Source organism: Pan paniscus, chromosome 5 (assembly GCF_029289425.2).
Source record: "Pan paniscus chromosome 5, NHGRI_mPanPan1-v2.0_pri, whole genome shotgun sequence".
Lineage (NCBI taxonomy): Eukaryota > Metazoa > Chordata > Mammalia > Primates > Hominidae > Pan > Pan paniscus.
In genome coordinates, this window is record NC_073254.2 from 99517040 (window position 1) to 99532493 (window position 15454).

Consider the following 15454-nt stretch of genomic DNA (forward strand, 5'->3'; position numbering starts at 1 on the left):
TTAATGGGGGAATTGGGACACTGGGAGTCTGAGAGGGAGATTTAAAAGCTTATTTTAAATGAATGGGCTTTCTGCTGTACCTTGGGATGGCAGCCACCAGGTGGACAAGACACACAGCTCTGGCCCCTTGTCAGACAACTTTTACTCAGCTGGATTCAGCGTTAGACCTTGGTATGCAACGAGGACACTCTAACAAGGAGTGGCACAAAACCTCTTTTGTATTTATTGTGGGGATTTTGTAAAGTATATTGGCCAATAAATCTCATACCGTCTTCTTCATGAAGACATCCAGGAGAAATTCCCCACACAGCTTACAGACAGGAAAAGCTATGTTCTCCAGAGAAATGATGCTGTTCCCCTTCATAAACACTAAATCTTGTGACTGCCAGAGTTTCCCTCCTGCCTTGGTCCCGGTGAAGCAAGCGACTGGGTTTAAGATTAGAATGGGACCTTCTGTATACACTGATATTCAATACTTTTATTCCCGGCTTCACTTTGCTTTCTTACCCTTATTTTTCTTTTTCTCCTATTATATGCATTTTTGCAAGGAGGAGGAAGATAAACAGTCAGTACACATTTTTTAGTGAAAAATTATCATTTAAAATTTTTCCCAAGTGGCAATATAGTTATAAAAGAAAATATCCTTAATTTTTAAGAAATGCAGACCCAAGTATGGATGGGAGTGAAATGATGTGCAACTGCGATTTGTTTTAAAACACCTCAACAACCAAAGGGGTAGATAAAGCAAGAAGGGAAACATTTTGAAAACTGAATATAGGTGGGTTTTTAAAACTATCCTTTTTAACTTCTGTGTATGTTTAGGAATTTTAATTAGAAAATGTTTTCCATTCGGATCAAATTTTTGATATAGTAGGAGGCCAAGTTTCTTGTCAACTTGACAGTTATTTCCATCAGAAAATGTTGACTAGTTTTTCACATATTCTTCTGAAATTGGTTTAACTGTTTTGTTTTTCTCCGCCTGCCTTGTCAGTTGAAGCTTCAAGTCATACAATCTAAGACAGAATGAAGGCAGCAAATCTAAACTCCAAGGCTACATAAAGTGTGTCATTCCACAGGTAGAAACACTCACATGTGCTTAGAAATGCTCTGCTTTCCTCCTTGATTACCCAAATTCTCATTCTGAGCTTCTCTTTCTCCAGATCTAGACTCGGGAATTTAATATCTGAAGACTCATATAGGGCTGATCTACCCTAACTTGCAAAATTTCATGCATATTTCATACTTACACTCTTCATATGTCAATGGTGCTATTGTTTGGTTACTTTCTCTATCTGTGTGGTTTCATCACCAGTTTATTCACCCCTATATAAAACTTAAGATTTGAGATAAGAACTGGAATTTAAATGGCTGTTAGGAAAGAATGTATCTTGGTTAGAATATAAGAGTCTGAAAAGTCTGCTGTGGGTGCTAAGCTGGCTACTAAGGGAAATGCTAACAGAAATTTGTCATATGTCTTCAGAGTATTGTCTGGCAACTGATTAAAACAGAGGAAGAGTGAAACAACATCTGCTTCTCTCCACCTCACACTGATAAAATGGTTGAATAAATGCACTTTGCTTATGGCCATGAAGAACACAGGGGACTTCATCTTTCCAAGTGTTTTCATACAATGCTCAAGGCTAATTCTTTTGGTCCTGATGTTTTATTTCTTAGCACCTGCTGGATCAAGAAGCACCCACAAGGATCATTTCTCAAAAATGTCTGAAACTATATCTATTCTGACTATGAACCTTGATCACAATTCAAACCCTTAGGCTACTGTTCTGATTGTTTTCAGCATTATCCACTAACTTTTGCTTTCTATTTCCATATTCTGTATTCTGGGGGCACTTTTTATACAGAGTCTGAAAGTGCTATTCTTTTTTTTTTTTTTTGTGACGGAGTCTCTCTCTGTTGCCAGGCTGCAGTGCAATGGCACGATCTCGGCTCACTGCAACCTCCACCTCTGGTTCAAGCAACTCTCCTGACTCAGCCTCCCGAGTAGCTGGGACTACAGGCGTGAAACACCACACCCGGCTAATTTTTGTTTTTAGTAGAGACGGGGTTTCACCATGTTGGCCAGGATGGTCTTGATCTCTTGACCTCCTGATGCATCCGCCTCAGCCTCCCAAAGTGCTGGGATTACAGGCGTGAGCCACCGTGCCCAGCCTGAAAGTGCTATTCTTATTATGACCTACAGTGGTAATATTTCACTTAAAAATCAGTGCTGTGCCCATTGCTGGTTAACAAGCTTTGGAGAAGTATTAGGTTGAACCATAGAAACTGCCACAAATGTTCAAATATTGAAAATTTTATATGCTTCAGCTCATAGTCTCTTTCACACACATTCTCTTTCATTTTTTTTATAATTTTATTTTTTATATGACTTAATGGGCACATGCTGATTTCCTGTATGTCGTCAACACTCCTGAGCCATGAGGGTAAGATCAGAGCTGCAGGAGTCCAGACATGTACTTTGTCACCTGCCAAGTGAAAGACAATGAATGGAGTTGCCTAAATTTTTCAGTGAACTTTTTGGTGTCTATGTTGTCTAATTTTATTCCCTTACTTTGTGTTTAAGAAAGATCTAATACCCACAGAGAATACCAAGGCTATTAAACTCTAAGCAGATTACCTACCTCAAAGCTTAAGTTCCTGTTATCAAAGGCCTCGTTTCTCAAATTTGTACAAATGTACATGTGATGGAAAACCAGAAGATGCTTGGTAAACATGGTCAGTTTTACTCAATGATGAATGGTTTCAGTCATTTTTTGTATTAAAGGAAACATAAATATACTATGGAGTAAAATGCAAACACTACATGGATTTTTAAGACAAATTCTGACACTTGAATGGCATGTTCTGCATTTAGGGCTATTGCCAGCCCCAGAACCATGGGATGAGGTTTTACTCCTTCTGCCGGTAGAGGAAGTTTAGTGGAAGGTTTGAGAACCTGAGCCCTGAGTGTAGGAAATGCATAGAAGTAGCAAAGTCTGAACAACACTGAGAACTACCCAGTAAAATTAGCACATAGGATTTATTACCCTTTGTTGAATGAGTATATGAGTATATGATGATGCTGCTGCTGATGATGACAATGACCACGATGATTTAAAAAAAAAAAAAACTAATATTTTTGGAGTTCTTACAATGGGCCTAAGTTTTGGTGCACAAGTATTCCAGGGATTGGCAAACTACATCCTGTAGGCCAAATTCAGCCCGCTGCCTGTTTTTGTAAGTAAGATTTTATTGGAACATAGCCACACCAAGTCATTCAGGTATTATCCATGGCTGCTTCCACTCTATTTAATACAAGGGCATACTTGAGTAGTTGCAACAGAGACTACATAGTCCACAAAGCCTAAACTATTTAGTATCTGGTTCTTTACAGAAAAAATTTGCCAATTCCTGTATTAGTGCATTAATTCTCATAACAAGCTTATGAGAGAGATTCTAATATTAACTTCATTTTGCTGATGAGAAAACTAAGGCACAGAAAGGTTATTTAACTTACTCAAAGTAAAAGAGCAAGTTAGTGGCAGGGCAGTATTTGAATCCATCAGTCTAGTTCCAGAGCCCACATATCTGAAACAACTCACTATAGAGATCCTTCTAGATAAGGGAAAACATATTCAAGGTCACTTTAAAAAGATAGGCCCTAAGTTGACAGCCCTCTAGTATATGCTGTTAATATATCCATAATTAGAAAAGAAGGTTCCAAATTATGAGGATGGTGAGCAAGAAACTTGGAACATGGAAAAAATAGCATCTGTCTTAGCCTGTTTAGGCTGCTATAATAGGGCACCATAGATTGGTGGCTTATAAACAACAGATATCTATTTCTTACAGTCTGGAGGCTGGAAGTCCAAGGTCAGGATATGAGATGGTTTGAAAGTTTGTCCCCTCCAAATCTATGCTGAACGGTGATTCCCAATGTTGGAAGTGGGGCCTGGTGGGAGGTGATTGGATCATGGAGGTGAAGCCCTCAGGAATGGTTTAGCACCATCCCCTTGGTAGTAAATGAGTTCTCCCTTAGTTCTTGTGAGATCTGGTTGTTTAAAAGAATCTGGGACCTCCCCCTTCTCTCTCTCTTGCTCTCATTCTCACACATGATAACACTGGCTCCCTCTTTGCCTTCTGCCATGATTGTAAGCTTCCTGAGTTCCTTACCAGAAGCAGATGCCAGCACCATGCATCCTGTACAGCCTGCAGAACTGTGAGCCAATTAAACTTCTTTTCTTTTTAAATCACCTGGCCTCAGGTATTTCTTTGTAGAAATGCAAAAATAGACTAACACAGGGTACCAGCAAGGTTGGGTTCTGGTGAGGGGCCTCTTCTAGGTTGCAGACAGCTGACTTCTCATTTTATCCTCACATGGCAGAAAGCCAGAGAGGTAATTGGGGTTACTTTAGGGCACTAGTCCCATTCATGAGGGTTCCATCCTCATGATCTAATCACTTTCCAAAGGCCTCACCTCCTAATACCATCACATTTGGAGTTAGGATTTGAACATATGAGTCTGGGGAGAAATATAATCATTCAGTTCATTGTAGTGTCTAAAAACATTACAGCCCCATCCACTTGATGCCCACTCCCCGTGTGCCATGGGAAGTTCAAAGAATCCTGAAACATCTAAACAGAGCCCTTAAAAAAAAATTAAAAACCATTAAATCATTAAAACTATTGCTCTAGCCAAAGCTGTCTCTTCCTGAATATGGTTTGCAAATCCCAATTCCATGTTTGTGCATTCCCTAAGTTGTTGTTTTCTACTCTTTGCCCTCCCAATACCCACAATGAAAGTGGGAGGAAATTCAGACATTATCTGAAAGCATGTTAGTAATGATGGGGAGTGTCAGGTTTACACTGGGGTGATCATGAAAATGCCGTTCTTTTAACGTCATAGTCTAGATTCCTAGAAAGCAAAGGTTATGACTACTTAGTGAATTTCTTAAGATCTTGCAATGTGCATGCAAATACATAATAAATACAAGAAATGATCTTGTGTTCAGGCTTCTGTTAACTAGAATGCCCTGTTAATTGTTACTCCATACTTCTATAATAATGGATCTCAGAAACTTGTTGAGGTTGCTTCTTAATTATCCAAAACCTGCGTTCATAATAGTTTTCTTTTTTTAACACAAATACACTTTTAATTGATATCAGATAAAAACTACTCAAGGAAGGTCGGTAATCGTTTTAGCCCCTAATCTGTTAGAGCCCTATGGTGAGCAGCCTTGAGGAGCTGGGTTAACTGGTTATTTTCCCTAGTTTCCATCATCTGCAGTATTAGAAAAAACAAGGCACTGTCTCAGTTTAGGATAAACACATGGCTGGCAACCAAATCCAGTCACTTACATTCCGTGTGTTTTCCTTAGCTCTTCTACTTTGTTGACGTAAGCTTTCATGGCATCTTCCTTGGTAGTCCCTTTTAGCTCATTCCAGGCATCCCACTTGGTCTTGCCTTTGAAGTCCAACATCCCAGGCCATTCTGTATTTATGTCGCCCACAGTTGCTTGTTTGTAGTGGCCATAGAGGAACACATCTCATCATCCCCTGGCTTGGTCTTAAGGTGTTTAACGTCTTCCACAGCTTTCTCAAACTCAGCCTGAGACATCCTGGCCAGCTTGCAAGGACTCCAGGGAGCCCGTGGAGGAGGACACGAGCAGGAAGCCATCATCATAGTTTTAAAATTAAATATGTATACTCTGCCTAATTCTTTTAAAGATGCACTATAGATATGTATATATAGTACTATTTTCTTTTAAACTGGTAACAGATTCCTTAAAAATTGTTGATAGTTTTCTGTCTCTGATAACAGAGATGTCAGCTTACCTTTGGAGCTGGATTCTTTTTCGGGGTGGGTGGGGGAATCCCCAAATAGTTCCTTGTGTGATATAAATGTAAAGGAAATAACCATCCATGAGCTGATAAGGGGAGATAATTGGATCTTTGTGGGATCTCGACCAGGGCTCTGGCCCTTTGAGTAGATGGTGTCTCATAGCCCTCCTCAAGTGAGTGTCCAGCTCAGACTCCCACTCTCAAGTTCAGAGTTGTCAAAATGGCCTGATGGGCCTCCAAAGCCCTGGTGAAGATGACCAGCAAAGGTAATTAAGTCCAAAGATAGAATTTGTGATAAGGGAGAAGAGTCTGCATTGGTGACCCTGATTCAGTGTCAGGGCCTTAATCAGATGGAGGAAGCACTCATTCTGGACTTAGTGCACAGCTGATACCAAAACTTCCTTGGACCAGTACCTCCAGCGCTGTGGGTGTATCCTGAGGAAATGACTGAGGTTGTGATTATATTATATATGGCTGATTCCTAGACAACTTGAAATCAAGGCTATGTGTCTTGTGGGACACCCATGGCTGAGTCTGTGGAGAAAGGGGTAGTTCCCCAAGGAACATATTGATTATTTTACCAGCAAAAATGCAAATGAATAGCAGGCAAACAAAAACAACTGATTACACCATAAATACTAAAAATGATTTACCCCTTTTATAAAAGGTAAGCAAATGCCTATGCCTTTCTCAAGTTCAAGAATTATTATAACCATGCTTCCATTTCCAAAAGAAGGAAACTGTACCCATAGTGACTGTATAGAAAAAGAAACACAACAGAGGTTCAGAGTCATAGCTGGGCTGACTGCCTGCACACACCCAGCTGTTCTCTTAAAATCACAAAGCCCGTGGAAGTTCAAGACTCTGTTGTTTTGGCCCAAATTACATATTTCAACACTTTATTGTTTGCTTTTGATGTCTGGGTTAGTAATTTTCATGCAAAAAGGACCATCTGGGAAAAACATTTTTTTGTGTCTCATGTGGGTTCTTTATGGATAAGCAAAAATGCTCATTATTTAAGCAAAAATGTTTTTAATATGGAGCTGCAATGATGTTGTGAATAAGGAGTTACATCATTGTGCTATCCACTTCTATGCCCAGAAAAACAGAAACACATTGCTTTGTATTCATGAGGAAAGTGTAGAGATCACTGCAAGAAATGTGTTTTAGAAATTGCCCCAAATATTACTCTAGAATACATTCTTTGTTATTAAGCTTTGTTAATAGCATAAGGAAAAAAAATGCTTCAGTAAACTTTTTCACATGATCTTTCATAAAATTACAACATTTCTTAATATATTTTTAAATAAAGAAAGCATATACAATATTAACTGGGAAAGAATATTTAAAAAAAATTCTTAAAAATAACAGATTGGCATAATCAAATCAGGTGAGTTCCGGTGATTACTGAGAAATAAAACACCTGGATTTAATAAATCTTAAAGCACTTAACCATGTAATAAAGCACAGAGCAATGGAAGAAAATGTGTAAATTTGAAGTCTCATCTAATTTAAAGTCACAAAAATGAGAATCACACAAAATACTCTCGCCTTCCTGGGCAGAAATGAATACATCAACACTGCAGGCTATGATGGTGTAGTAGCTATTAACCCATTGTGGATAAACAATTAAAAAGCTTGATTACCAAATGTAAGATAATGTAAAGTAGCACTCTTCAAATGAGTCTGGGTATATCAGAGTACATGCCGACTTGCCCTAAGAGACTATGTTGGGTGGGGTCATGGGGGGTGGCTTTAAAGAATCCAGGTTCTTAAGTGAATTAAGGCAAGAACAGAAAACCAAATACAGCATGTTGTTACTTATAAGTGAGAACTAAGCATTGTGGGAGCTAAGCATTGGATACTCATGGACATAAACATGGGAACAATAGACACTAGAGACCACTAGTAATCTACCTATTGGGTACTATGCTCACTGCTTGAGTGATGGGATCATTCATACCCTAAACCTCAGCATCATACAATATACCTATGTAAAAAACCTGCACATGTACCCCCGAACCTAAAATAAAAGTTGAAATTAATAAATAATTTCTTTAAAGAATCCAGGTCCCTGCCCTCCATATGTTCTCTTTCCTAAAACACACCTGCCTACAGGATATCCCTCTGGTAGTTCTCCTCTTATCTCTCACCACTATCACCTTTCTCCCAATGTACTCAAGAACAAACCTTTTGCTCTTCTTGAATCCAACTACACACATTTTTCCAGGGTGGAAAAAACCCTCATCAAACCAAAGGGTTTAAAATGTCAAAATTGAAATATGATATATTGGCAGAGGAAAAGAAAAGAGATTATCAGTAAGAAATATTGAAGGCATAGGTGTGTTATTTTGTACAAGTGACAAACTTATGAAATAATTTTTTATCAAAGGTTTTTATCTATTTAACTAGAATATTTAACCGGAAACCATGCTAGGAAGTTCCAATCGGTTAAGATGTGTGTTCTCTCTGCATCTTCATGATTCTCAGTAGTGAGAATGAGCTTGATAATTTGCATTATTAACCTGCATCATGGCCTGTGTCTCAGTTGCATATGTGCATGGTTTCAAGGAAGAAGCGACAAAAATGTCCATGTTTACTTGCATCAAGTTTTTCCAAAAAGACCATTTATAAGAAAAATCATCTTTATTTTATTTAACAGAGACATGAATCTCCTGCTCACTGTCACTCCTCAGTCATTGTGTTTATTCAACTATTTGATGTTGTTTTGTGATACATAATTTATTTAATAGCAATCATCAATTTACTTTTTGTAAACTCTACAATTACTAGGGACTCAATACCTTCTCTTTTCTTTGCTGGTAATTCCCAGCAGAGTAAACTGCACTCTTTAAAATAAAACATTTACTTAGGTATGGGTGTATGATATCCCTCTGCCCCCTGTAGAGAGGGGACTGGCTCATAGTGAATCCTAGGCTTCTATTGTCCCTTGCTCCCTATCTGTAAGTAATAAGCCTGCTTCATGGAACTTGTATGTGACAGTTCTATCTCACTGGATTCAGACAAGTTGGTAACCAGTGCACAGTGAACCTGTGTCACACTGTTGGCTTAAAACAATCATTTAACTCTCACAGTTCTGCTGTTCAGGAATTTAAGCAGTGCTCAAAAGGGAAAGCTCATTTCTGCAACATGTGCATTGACTGGAGAATCCATGATAGCTTTGCTCATGTGTCACGTTTCTCAAATGTTTGACTGAAGTGGCTGGGACCTGGCTGATCCTCTCTATCTCTCCCTTCACAGGCTTTTATACTCTGGGGCCTCTTTTTCTGCACATGCTCTCTCTTTACATGGATTCTTTATATAGCTGCTTGTTTCCTCTCTGAGTGAAAACAGAAGCTATGTGACATTTGAATGTCTGGGCTCAAAAATCCAAGCATATGACTTCTGCTGCATTAAACTTGTCAAAAAAAATCACAAGTTCAGTGCAGATTCAAGGTATGAGTAAACAGATGTGCTCTCTTGGTCAGAGAACTGGCAAGTGCATGAATAATTCTTACTGGCTGTAGTTACATACAATCTCCCACAGTCTGCCCTCTGGCCACAAAAACTCACCTTACTTCCATATGCAAACTATAGTCAACTGTTCCAAAGACTCCCAAAGTCTCAACAAATTATAATATCAAATCCTATGCCCAGTATCTCTTGATCTACATTGGGATCATACAGATGTGCATGAAATTTCATAAGTGCAGCTCCTTTTGATATGAACTGTGAAGCAAAAATGCAAGTTATCTGTACCTCCATGCCCAACAATATAATGTTAAGACAGACTAGAATAACCACATTAGACATTCATTTATAAAAGGGAGAAATGAAGGCACAAAGCAGTCACTAGTCAATAGAAATTCTGAAATACAGCCAGGCTCATCTTATCAGTGTCCCCTAATCTGAAGGCAAGGAATGTTTCTTGATTCAGGTTCAGTTTTGCTATATGGAAGTGATTACCTAATCCATTGCTTCTAATAGCTTATACTTCTGTTTGCAGGGCTCTGGGCTCCACCCTCTGAATCATATTTCCTTTGTTCATAGGAAATTTTCCATGCTTGCCATCATGTAGCTGTCCCAGTCTACCTTTTGCAAAGCAAGTTGAGGGCCCAGAGAAAAATGAAATAAAAAAAAAGACCTTTTATCATATTTCACCTTCCATGTCCTTTTTAGTTCAAGCTGATATAATACCTTAAGAAATGTAATGTGCTTCCTGTGTATCAAATTCTAAATCTGAAATCCAAAATAAATCTTATTATAAGTGAAAAAGTCACACATACAAATCTCTTCAAGACAAGCCCCTCTCTAATGCAGGCTTTGAGTCAGAGTGTTGTGGAATAATATTCTTAAAATTCTTACAAGCTGTTTTGTCTAGCTGAGAAGGTTGATGAGGCACTGAGTTAAATTAGGGATCTTGTAACTACACTGTTGATTTGATCTTTACACTAAGGCCACGTTTTATTGACAATTCCTGAATTCTATCTTTTTCCTGGGGCCCTTTCTCACTTTTAGAACATTTTTCTAACTCAAGAATGTGGGAATGAGAAAATATTTTATGTTCCTACTCAGCAAGCCCTCAGTTGGAAATATTTTCTCTACATTTGACTTGAAAATGGAATCATTCCTGCTTAGTCAATATCATTTTTGCAATACCTTATAATATGTAATATAAGAGGCTGTATTAGTCTGTTTTCATGCTGCTATAAAGACACACTCAAGACTGGGCAATTTGTAACCAAAAAAAGAGGTTTAATGGACTTACAGTTCCATGTGGCTGGGGAGGCCTCACAATCATGGTAGAAGGTGAAAGGCACGACTCACATGGTGGCAGACAAGAGAAGAGAGGTTGTGCAGGGAAACTCCCATTTTTAAAACCATCAGATCTCACGAGATTTATTCACTATCACGAGAACAGCACAAGAAAGGCCCGCCCTCATAACTCAATTACCTCCCACCAGGTTCCTCCCACGACACATGGGAATTATGGGAGTTACAATTCAAGATGAGATTTTGGTAGGGACACAGCCAAACCATAACATTCTGCCCCTGGCCCCTCCCAAATCTCATGTCCTCACATTTCAAAACCAATCATGCCTTCCCAACAGTCCCCCAAAGTCTTAACTCATTTCAGCATTAACTCAAAAGTCCATAGTCCAAAGTTTCATCTAAGATAAAGCAAGTCCCTTCCACCTATGAGCCTGTAAAATCAAAAGCAAGTTAGTTACTTCCTAGATACAATGGGGGTATAGGCATTAGGTAAATACTGCCATTCCAAATGAGAGAAATTGGTCAAAACAAAGGGGCTATAGGCCCCATGCATGTCCGAAATCCAGTGGGTCAGTCAAATCTTAAAGCTCCAAAATGATCTTCTTTGACTCCAAGTCTCACATCCAGGTCACACTGATGAAAGAAGTAGTTTCCCATGGTCTTGGGCAGCTCAGCCTCTGTGGCTTTGCAGGGTATAACCCCTCTCCTGGCTGCTGTCGTGGCAGGCATTGAGTGTCTGTGGCTTTTCCAGGTGCACAGTACAAGCGATCGATGGATCTATCATTCTGGGGTCTGGAGGATGGTGGCTTTCTTCTCACAGCCCAACTAGGTGTTGCCCCAGTAGGAACTCTGTGTGGGGGCTCCAACCACACATTTCCCTCCTGCACTGCCCTAGAAGAAGTTCCCCATGAGATCCCTGCCCCTGCAGCAAACTTCTGCCTGGACATCCAGGTGTTTCCATACATCCTCTGGAATCCAGGCGGAGGTTCCCAAACCCCAATTCTTGACTTCTTTGCACTGGCAGGCTCAACACCACATGGAAGCTGCCAGGGCTTGAGGCTTGCACCCTCTGAAGCCACAGCCTGAGCCACAGCCTAGGCTGGACACAGCACAGGTACCTTGGGACCTGCCCACGAAACCACTTATTCCTCCTAGGCCTCCAGGTCTGTGATGGGAGGGGCTGCCATGAAGACCTTTGACACATTGGAGACATTTTCCCCATTGTCTTGGGGATTAACATTTGGCTCCTAGTTAGTTATGCAAATTTCTGCAGCCAGCTTGAATTTCTCCTCAGAAAATGGGGTTTTCTTGTCTATCGAATTGTCAGGCTACAAATTTTCTGAACTTTTATGTGCTGCTTCCCTTATAAAACTAAATGCCTTCAACAGCACACAAGTCACCTTTTAAATGCTTTGCTGCTTAGAAATTTCTTCTGCCAGATACCCTAAATCATCTCTCTCAAGTTCAAAGTTTCACAACTCTCTAGGGCAGGGGCAAAATGCCACCAGTCTCTTTGCTAAAACATAACAAGAGTCACCTTTGCTCTCGTTTCTAACAAGTTCCTCATTTCCATCTGAGACCACTTCAGGCTGTCCATATTGCTATCAGCATTTTTGGCAAAGCCATTCAACAAGTCTCTAGGAACTTCCAAACTTTCTCACATTTTCCTGTCTTCTTCTGAGCCCTCCAAACTGTTCCAACCTCTGCCTGTTACCCAGTTCCAAAGTCACTTCCACATTTTTGGGTATCTTTTCAACAGTACCAATTAGTCCATTTTCATGCTGCTGATAAAGACATACCCAAGACTGGGTAATTTGCAACAAAAGAAAGAAGTTCAATGGACTTACAGTTCCACGTGGCTGGGGTGGCCTCACAATCCTGGTAGAAGGTGAAAGGCACATCTCACATGGCAGCAGACAAGAGAGGAGAGCTTGTGCAAGAAAACTCCTGTTTTTAAAACCATCAGATCTCATGAGGCTTATTCACTATCACGAGAACAGCACAGGAAATATCTGTCCCATAATTCAATTACCTCCCACCAGGTTCCTCCCACAACACGTGGGAATTGTGGGAGTTACAATTCAAGATGAGGGGACATCTTGGGTGGGGACACAGACAAACCATATCAGAAGCCAGTTGCACATGCAAAATTTTGCCCGGAGGCCAGGCGAGGTGGCTCACACCTGTAATCCCAGCACTTTGGGAGGCCGAGGCAGGCGGATCACGAGGTCAGGAGGTCAGGAGATCGAGACCATCCTGGCTAACAGGGTGAAACCCTGTATCTACTAAAAATACAAAAAAATTAGCCAGGTGTGGTGACAGGCGCCTGTAGTCCCAGCTACTAGAGAGGCTGAGGCGGGAGAATGACGTGAACCCGGGAGGTGGAGGTTGCAGTGAGCCGAGATTGCGCCACTGCACTCCGGCCTGGGTGACAGAACGAGACTCTGTCTCAAAAAAAGAAAAAAAAAAAAAATTGCCTGGAAACCTGCTTAGCCAGATCCACAAACTCCTTAGGTATATTTTCTATCTTTATATTTCTGCACTTAATAGTTTTTTCAAATGTTTCCTCACTGCTTAATATTGGGCATTCTTCTCCAGCCTCCAATAATAATTTGCTTACTGATCTTCTAACTTCCATAAATAGTCCCATTGTTCTTCCAGTTTTTACCTGTAGTTCAGGGGCTGGCTGGGCTTCTTTCTACATCTCTCCATAGTGTCTCATGCATCAGAGGTTTTTTCTCTCCATGTGGCCACTCTCTCAAGGACAGTAAGTGAACTTCCTCACATAGCAGCTGTTTTTCCCTCTGATCAAAAGCAGAGGCTATGTGACCACTGCAGGCCTGGACCCAAAAGTCCTAGAATGTCATGTCTGCTGTATTCTATTGGTCAAAACAAGTCCCAAGATCAGACCAGATATGGTTTACCCTCATCTCTTGATTAGAGAAGCCACAAGCAAATATGATATGCAAAAAACTCTTGGTCCTTACAGTGGGTTGAATAGTGGCCCCCAAATAAATGCTTATGTCCTAATTCCCAGAACCTGTGAATGTTACCTTACTTGGAAAAGGGGTCTTTGCAGATGTAACTAAGTTAAAGATCTTGAGATGAGGATATCAACCTGTCTTACCTAGGGGGACCCTCATCCAATGACAAGTGTTCCTAAAAGGGACACACAAAGGAGAGCCACACAGGCAGAAGAAAAACCATGTGAAGATTGAGGCATATGCATTCACAAGCCAAGGAATGCTGGCATCTGTCAGATGCTGAAAGAGACAAGGAACAGAATCTCTTAGAGCCTCTGAAGGAAGCACTGATATCTTGATTTTGGACTTCTGGCCTTGAACTGTGAGAGAATCAATTTGTGTTGTTTTAAGTCACCATGTTTGTGGTATTTGGTTATGGCGGTCACAGGAAACTAATATAGTAGGTATGTTTGAAATCACTCTAATACATTATGCTTATATTATTTTTAATGTTCAGATACTCAACATAAATAAGCTTTACAAAAATTTTGCTTCAGTCTACGTAAATCGGATATATAGTATTTATTAATAATTTTTAAGAAAAAATTTATTTTTGAAAATAATTTTTGAATGGCATGATTTTATAGGATAATGAATATAAGAAAAATAATTTTCATTTTATAAATAGTTTTCAAAACTATAAATGTTGTCTCAGTGTAGATTTTAAATTGCATACTTACTATACAAATAACTGTCTAAAGCATTGCTTTCTGCAATGATGGAAATGTCCGATGTCTTCCCTGTCCCATGTTGTAGCCACTAGACACACGTGAATATTGAGAACTTGAAATATGGTTTATGTGACTGAGAATTAAATTTCAAATTTTATTTCATTCAGTTAATTTAAATTTAGACAAATGTGACTAGTGGCTACCATATTGGACAAGTGTTGGTCCAACAAATCCTTGTACAAGTTATGTGGTATATACTTTTTTTCTTGTAACAGAATTTAAGAGGAACATAATTGTATTGCCCACTGACGGACTGAATTAGTCACGGCAACCACCCATGGCCACATGGCAAGAAACACATGGCATGCATTAGGTAAAAGGTCAAGATATGTGTAATAAATAAACTATTTACAAATGTGAGCAGGATGTAAAGAAATAAAAGATAGTGTAATATCCTGAGAATAGTAACAAGAAGGTTGTCAATATCTTTGGGCCTAAACGGATACAAGGGAGCATTTACTAGGACCCAGAAGGAGATAGTATAGATAGGGATACCTTGAAAGGGGATGTAATTTTTCAGGGAAGGAGCTGGGAGAATAAATAGCCATCTCTTCTCTTCCTCTAATCTCCTGCCAAGAGGTACTCATTGGTAAAATCCAGCTGGACGCAAGAAGGCAAGCATGCTGATATAGTCCATACAGGTCAGCCTCCAGGCAAGAAGTAAGGTAGAAGAGGATGGTATAGATCTAGAATGATAAATAGAAGATATCCAACACATAGAAAATTAAAATAAAATTATTATTTATTATAATGTGTTTTTGGCTGATCCAATACAGCTGATGTTTACAGAAATGAGTGACATTGTTATAATTAGACTTTTTCTATTTTGTTAACTTATTTATGTAAATGAGATTTCCACACTCTGAGCCCTGCCTCATTTTAGCAATAAGTGATTCATCCAAAGGTACATAAACTGAAAGGAAGGGAGTGCTCCATTCATTTCAGATGTTTCCAAAAAATATGATAAGAATGATCAAATGTTTAATATATTTAAATTAATGATGAGTTATAATAATATAATTCCAATTTAATCCAGGGGAAATTTTTCAATAGCAAGGGCATATAGTCGAAGAATTTTAAAATTTAATT

General features: G+C 39.4%; 1 long non-coding RNA gene and 1 pseudogene across 14 annotated transcripts in view; one reads left to right on the forward strand and one right to left on the reverse strand.

Annotated features, from left to right (window-relative positions):
- LOC134730605 (uncharacterized) overlaps positions 1–15454 on the forward strand; it is a 114795-nt gene that overhangs the window by 11321 nt on the left and 88020 nt on the right. The gene's annotated exons all lie outside the window — the stretch shown is intronic.
- On the reverse strand, positions 5337–5614 carry LOC100988719 (acyl-CoA-binding protein-like; annotated as a pseudogene).